Source organism: Lactuca serriola, chromosome 3, assembly GCF_051521515.1.
Source record: "Lactuca serriola cultivar US96UC23 chromosome 3, Lser_US96UC23_V15, whole genome shotgun sequence".
Lineage (NCBI taxonomy): Eukaryota > Viridiplantae > Streptophyta > Magnoliopsida > Asterales > Asteraceae > Lactuca > Lactuca serriola.
Genome location: NC_136410.1, coordinates 75,037,201 through 75,045,261, shown reverse-complemented (window position 1 = coordinate 75,045,261; position 8,061 = coordinate 75,037,201).

Genomic DNA, 8,061 nt, shown 5'->3' with positions numbered 1-8,061 from the left:
TACACACATAGTATAATGAGAGAGAGAGAGAGAGAGAGAGAGAGAGAATTTACTGCTCTTGTCTTCTTACTGGTGTCCATCTGAAACCTTCTGTTGAAGAAGTTAATGAATTTCTGTATTGAATTTGATGTAAATAACAGCAGCCATTAATTTACTGTTTCGCTCCATGTGGGAGATGTTTCTTTAGCAACAAACCATTGACTTACTGTTTTAAATCCTTTAAGTAGGGGCAAATAAGTCTTTTACTAGAGGTGTTAAGGCGTTGATTCTTCATGCTTTCATGCCATGGGTCCATGTTTGAGTTCTAACAATAACCAGCCAGGATATTTTTGTCTTTTGACAAACATGTGTATAGAAACATTAATCCTAGTACATTTTGGCATCGATAAGGGCAAGTTTGTCCTTCCCAAGCAGAGTGAGAAGGTATGTGTAGGAGTGTCAAATCGGATAATTGTGTTCGGATAATTGTGTTGTGTTTTTGTCTGACAAAACACGACACAAACAATGTTTTATGTAATACGAACACGACACGAAACAATGTCGTGTTTTTTTAACTAATACGAAAACGAATTGATTAAAAAACGACAAACATGATAAAGATAACATAAAATAACAATTAATTTATTTAATTAATACTTAATCATACATAACATGACAGACACGAAAAACACGACAAAAAATATTAAATCATGTCAATTTCGTGTCGAATTTTGAACACGAACTCGACACGACACGACGTCATATTTTTTACAGTTGACACAAACACAGATTCGAATTTTGGTATCGTTCCAACTTCGTTTCATATCGTGTGTTTTTGTCGTGACGTGTCATCAGTTTCCATCTCAAGATACAAATGTTAACGGTGCAATATGATATATTTTAAAGTCAAAACCTCTCTACCGCACTATATATGTGAAATGGTTTAATCATTTTGACAAACGATAAATGATTTTTTCAAAAGAGTAATAAATGCAAAAGGTATAGAAGACAAACAATTTACGTGGTTCACATGATTAGGATGATTTGCTATGTTTACGAAAAATACGAAAGAGAGTTTTATTATATGTGACTTTAAAGACTTTAGTATGGTACATTCGAATTTAAGGAATATAAATACTAATTGTCTGATCTAAAACTGTCAATAAGGCAAACTCAAAAAGACATTAATGAAACTGGCCCGTTACATGTTTTGATAAAGGAACTAGCCCAGGAACTTTTTTTTCATGGAGCGGAACCCTTTGTTTGGGTTGCCTAGTGGTTATATAGTCAAATGGTGAATGAGTTTCCACAACTTCACAATATGTCGTTTGAGCTTTTTGAAAACCGCTAAACAACATTGTAAAATTCTAAACAACGTTATGCGGTTCACTTTGTTGTTGACAGTTTATATTTGTTTGTAATCATTCAATTTAAACATTCTTTTTTAAATTTTATTGAAAATAAATGCATTTGTGTTTTCCTTTCTCTAATTAAGTAAGTCTATTATAACTTTGTAAGTTGCATGATTGCACTTTCTTTGTCAAATTCGTACTTCTTATCTTCTTTGACAAAACCTATAACAAATGAAGAGCGACATTAAATAGGTTATAGTTTAAGCACAAATGTATCTTTGACATACAAAAAGGAACGAATGTTTGGTGCAATTTGTCCTTCGAAAGCTAGTATGATACACATTTACTAGTTGGTGTTAAAGTTTTCTTTTTCATATTTCAGTTCTCAAACAATACGATTTGGTTCATGGTTCATGTTTTAACTAAAATATGGGTCAATTTTGTTTTTTGATGTTTAAGAGTTTGGTTTTTTGCAAGTATAATTAATATATTTCATATATAAGATCTGTATTTTATTTAGAAAGTATTAAGAGGATGGTAATTATCGATTAGAAAAATTCAATTTTTGAGCTTCAAAACTTATCTTTGGCGTACAATTATGGAGAGAACAAAAACACTTTGGATCCTTTAAGTATATAAGAGTTTTCTTTTATTTTGTTCCGACACATATTTGTCTTTCCACAACCACATATTAATACATTATTCTTGTCTTAGTCTATGCATATTTGTTTTTCTATAACCACTAGCCATTCCTTGTGTTCCAAATCTGTCTACAAGTTCCGTTATACACGTTAAGTACCATCATATTTCAATAATGTTAAAACTAACATTCCAATTTCAATCCAATTCATTCTTCTAGTTTTTGCCCCATCTTACATGACACTTTAATTCAAAGTCGCTCCCTCAAATTCTTGACATTAATGTGATTAACACTTGCTTATGTGAACCATTTATATTAACACTTACTTGGTTCAAGCATACATACTCAATGTTTATCTTTCATAGTCGAACGTCCCAATAAAAATAATGTTATATAGGAAAATTTGAAGTTTCCATAATAATATACTTGTCTAACATCAATTCTACTAATATTTAGTTTACTACTTCAATATCTTTTAAGCAAACATCGACTCACAAACACACATTTAAGTGTTTTTGGTTCACATAATGAAATAACCAATATTTCTTGTTCTAAACATAAAATTGTAATGTATAAAGTTGCTAATCATGTTCATACTCCTATAATTTAACTCCATTTCAAACATACAAGTGAAAGTTATAACATTAGGGTTCATAAGTTATTCTTAATTTCACCAATATTCACCATTAAAATGTAATATTAGAGATGATTACCTTCCAAGCTAGGTAATAAACCTTGTATTTCCTTTTTTTTTCTCACATGTTTGCACTAGTTTTGAGCCTTGATACCCAATTTTTGTGTACCACCCAGTTTCGTGTGATTTCTTAATTCAGGGTTGTAGACCAAAATTTGATCAAGAAAAGGCTTTGGGCTTGAGGAAGGAAAGCTTTGGCCTTATTGAAGGACTGTTAATGTTGGTTGTGAGATCTAATCCATTGATTTGTGTGCTGGAGCTGAAGGGTAGAAAAGGAAAAGTTATAGATTGGGTTTTTTTTGCATGAATTAAGGATTTTAGTTTGATATATTTTTAGTCTAAAATAACTAGATAAGATCGTGGGGCTCTTCAATATCTTTTCGTGCATAAAGAACGCCGAAAATGAAGTTGGAACGAAGAAGTTATGGTTGTTTGAAGTTAAGCTGCAAATGGGAGTCTGGCACTATGCATGGCGTACTCTAAGTAAGTAGACCGTGGTGGGGACGCGTTTCTATTGAGTTATGCAGGGCGTAACTTATGTTACGCAAGGTGTAACTACGCAAAGTAAAAACTCTAATTTCGGGGTTTTGAGCCCTATTTAAGGACTCTAACCCCTTGGGGTCCTTCTTATCATCAACCTCCACCCTATTGAGCCTTTAACTCGAAACCCTAGCCATTTTGTGAGGATTTTGAAGCATTTGAGTGTGTTCTAGTGTGTTTTGGTGAAGAAGGAGATCATTGAAGGTGTACTTGGGGAGTCCAAAGTTTATAGATCCAGACTCTTCTCTTCTTCTATGTAACGTCTCAAAAATTACCAAGTAAAAAATTTTATTTTTAAAACCAACAGAAACATCATTTATTCATTTCAAAGGTTCATCAAAATGTGATTATGTATAAAGTAGTTATCAGAGTACAAATCATGTCATAAAATGCGAAATGCTGGTAGATGCGGCACGATCATGTCGGGCCTTTCCCTTTCGAACCGGAAGTACCTGAAACCATAAACATAAAACTATAAGCACAAAGCTTAGTGAGTTCCCCCAAAATACCCCATACCATACATATATAACAGTTCAAAACTAAACTAGGTCTATTTCACCCCATTCGGTCTCTTTCAATCGATATTAGGTCTATTTCACCCCATTCAGTCTCTTTCAACCGGTATTGGGTCTATTTCACCCCTTTTAGTCTCTTTCAACCGATATTGGGTCTATTTCACCCCCTTTTGTCTCACTATCAAGTCTATTTCACCCATACAACTAAGCATACAATAATATCAACAAGAGTCACAAACACAACAAGCATATACAGACATAATAGTAAGTGTCATAAAGACAACTATCATCCTACAAACATAATCCAGTGGGACAGCAATGGTGATTTCAATCCACGAGTACAGTGAAGAGACTCACCTAACAAACGATGATCAGCTGCAACTGCTCCTACTGTCGCGAATGCTGATGCTACAAACCACATATATAGCCATATAAAGTACACCCTTAGCTTTTCTTCCAAGACTAGGGATTTGACCAAAAATCAACGCAAGTTAAAAGTCAAAGTCAACGGTCAAAGTTGACTTGCCACGTCGTGCCCCACGAGTCTAAACCTAATTTGGACCCAAGTCGAAGAAGTCAACATGCCACAATACTCCATGTTGTGGCCTTCCTTGGCCACACCGTGGGCACAAGATGACAAAACAATCGATCTGACCCCAATCACTACTACGTGGTGACCTGATGCCATGTCGTGGGAACTGGGTCCCAAACAACTTAATGGATTAAGCTGTTTTCTTTTGCCCCACAAGCTTCAAAGCCCATATCCAGTCAAAAACATGGTCTAGAAGGATAAAGTTTCTAAGTTTATCAATTAAGTCCACCTAAAAGGACAAAATCTCAAACCTTAAGTTCCATAAGGCTAAAAATGGAAATGACTCAACCATTAAGCACTTAATCCAGAAAGTCCTTAGACCAACTTCTCCAGAATGCTCTTAGGACCCGTAATGGTTTATAAAAATCTAAACTTTATAGACATGCATGACCTATTCATGTCCTTGAAACTAGGTCAAAAAGGGGAACAATAAGACCCAAAATCCATGCAAGGTTCACATCTTTCTACCAAATTCCAGATCTATAAGACATAACGTTCAAGGGACATAGAGAAACCATAAAGTTGCAAACTTTATCTCTTATAACTACTCAAACCACTCCAAAAGACCAAAACATACTCCAAAACCTAGATCTAAGAAGAAGAACACAAAAAGGTTGAAGCTTGAGGACTTATAAGGAGTCTAGAAGATTAACACAAATGGAGGAAGGTATCACTTGATGAACCAAAGCACTAATTCTTCTTACTCTTCTTCCTTCAAAACCACCACAAATTAGCTAAAATGAGCACAAAAGCACCAAGAGCACCAAGGAGGATTAGGGTTAAGGTTTATGGGGGGTTTGAGAATGATGGAGGCTGAGAATGAACAACCCTAGCCTCTTACTTTCCTTTAAAAACCCAAAAAAATAAGGTTTAAGGTATCATCAACGGCCACGCTGCAACCTTTACTTGCCATGTTGTGGTGAGTCAAAAGAGACCCAAAACCAAATATGTCTCACCAATCCCTGGCAATCCTCCCCATTCCATGGCGACTCCTAAAATCAAATTTTAATTAAAATAGAACCCATACTCTAAGATTGTAACGCCCGTAGATCAGGGCTAGTCAATTTAGAGACGATAAGTGTCAAAAATGACTTTTTGATAGAAGATTATTTAGAATGAATAATCTTAACTAAGTTGTAGTATATGTTACAAGGATTCCGTACATATAAAGAACGCCCAAATCTGACTTCGTATGAAGAAGTTATGATTTATCGAATTTTCGGCTTAGCGGTATGCAGCCTGAAATACTCGATTTGAGATCGAGCGGTTTTTAGCCAAAACAATCTAAACGAGAATCGAAGATCTCGTTGTTGGTATCGAAGCGATGAAAAGTTAGGCGAGAACGGACGTCAAACGAAGAAGTTATGATTTTATAACGAAGTTTTCCTGTCCGGGCCTACTAAAAATAAATAATAAAAATAAAGTCAAAATTAGCCGACAAAGTCTAAACGAAAGTTGTAGAGCGTAGTCTCACCTACGCGTGAATATAAAGAACGTCGAAAATGGAGTTCGTATGAAGAAGATATGAATTTTCGAAGTTTATTAAACAATTAATAATTAAATTTAATTATTAAATCCCGGTATTATCCGAAGACGAGTCATCGGACTCATCCGAAGTACGCCCCGCGTACTAGCCTATGCCCCACGTACACCGAGGTATGTCGACATTCGCACTCGGTTATTTTGGATACGTAAGCCATGACGATCCGAGGCGTACGCCCTGCATACCCTCGTACGCCCCGCGTACTCCGAGGTTCCAGCCTCTATAAATAGGATCCGAAGGCAGCCGACTCCTTTGCTATCTTTCTCTCTTATCTCTCCCGTTTTGCATCTTTTTGTGTGCCAAAAGTACCCCGAAGCCCTGGTAATATCCTCGAGCCCCGAAGCAAGTCCCGAGATCCTGAAGATCCCGAGAAGTGCGATTCCCGAGCCGAAGCTCTGCCCGCGAGAAGCTCGATTTTTGTAGAGATCTTCCAGATCTGCTGAGGATTACTACTTCTGCAAGTCGTAGTGCTGTCCGATCATCTTCTGATCAAGTGAGTGTATACTACCTTTCATAAACACGATAATAATACAAGTATGGTTTGAGTGTATTAAGTATATTGTTGTTTATATGTGTGAGTGTGTAGTTACTTTCTTCTAACACATAAATATGAAGTATTTGCTATGAAATACATGCTATGTGTTTATATATTATTTGTCTATTTGAGATGGGCGTGGAATTGATGTTTTATACAAGTGTTAAATGATTTAAACTGTGTAAGTATTTATATCTACGAAAATGTTGGGTAGAACTTGGGTAGATGGGATAGTTGGTGACTATGGAGTTAGCGCCTATTGTATAAACCTTGGCGACGATGTGACTTCGTGCCTATTTGATGAACCTTGGCGACTATGGAGTTAGCGCACGTTGAGTAAATCTTGGCGATTATGGAGTTAGCGCTTGTTGAGTAAGCCTTGGCGTCTATGGAGTTACCGCTTGTTAAGTGAACCTTGGTGACTATGGAGTTAGCGCCTGATAACTATGGATTTAGTACTTGATAAATAAACTTTGGCAGCAATGGAATTCGTGCCAATTCCTTACGAATAAATGAATGAAGGATAGTTGGTTCTTAGGGTAAAACCTTAAGAAGATAATGGGGATGGGTAATTGGGTTGATTGTTTGCTGATTAAATATAATAATTATAATATTGTGGGTTGAAAACCCTATATGCTCACCAGGCTCCCAAGCCTGACTCACTCAGTTTTCTTTTCATTACAGGTAATGGCACAAGGGTATAAGTTGGTGGACTTGACGAGAGATTTTGGATTATAGATCAGTAGTTAAATAGCTATTGTAAGGTCTATTTTATATTGTTTATGCTTTTGGTCTGTATCGAACATGACATCCCAAGGTTTTATTATTTAATGAAAATACATTCTCTTTGAGAAATGTTTGGATAAATGGTTATCATATTTTTGTTTTTGGGAACAAATTCTACAACAGTTTTCTTTAAACGATTACTCTGATTTTAAAAAACAAAACATAAACAAATCGGTCTTTTTTGGCCGTGAAATTGGGGATGTCACAAAGATTGAAGATCATCCATCGTCGTATCTACCCCTAGTCCTTGACTAGGAATACCACCAAAACATGTAGAAAGAATACTCAAAACATAGATCATGAATTTCAACCAATCCAAATCCGAAAGTTGTGCCCAAAAACCTTACATATACACTTGACTTCCTGAAAAGTCATCACCAATGCATTGTACCCATGAGCGTAATGATGGTCAATCCAAGAATCTCATGTTGCATCCAATTCCCTTATCATCTTAGGTGTACATCCACCTGACAAATCACTCGAGATATCTACAACGAACTTCATGACTCGAGATTTTAGAACCAATACACAACATTGGTAACCAAACCCATAATAAACCATCCTCAAGAAAACACGGTCCACAGTGGCAAACATTCATCAAGCAACTTTTGATGCACAATTAATACTCCCAATAAATTTCTACTATCCACACGATCCAAACTGGTTGGTCACCCAGTCACCCGACTCCTAATCAAAGCATTAATACCCGAACATGCCAATAAGACTAATGATTCGAGACCTAAGAGTCTCAATAAGATGACTACCAAGTTCCACCTATATGAATCATACAACCGTTGGTCCACGACACATCGTGACATCCTCTAGCCACTAGAATAATAAGCTTACAGTACTATATCGATCTCGTTGCTATTCTATCACTATCCC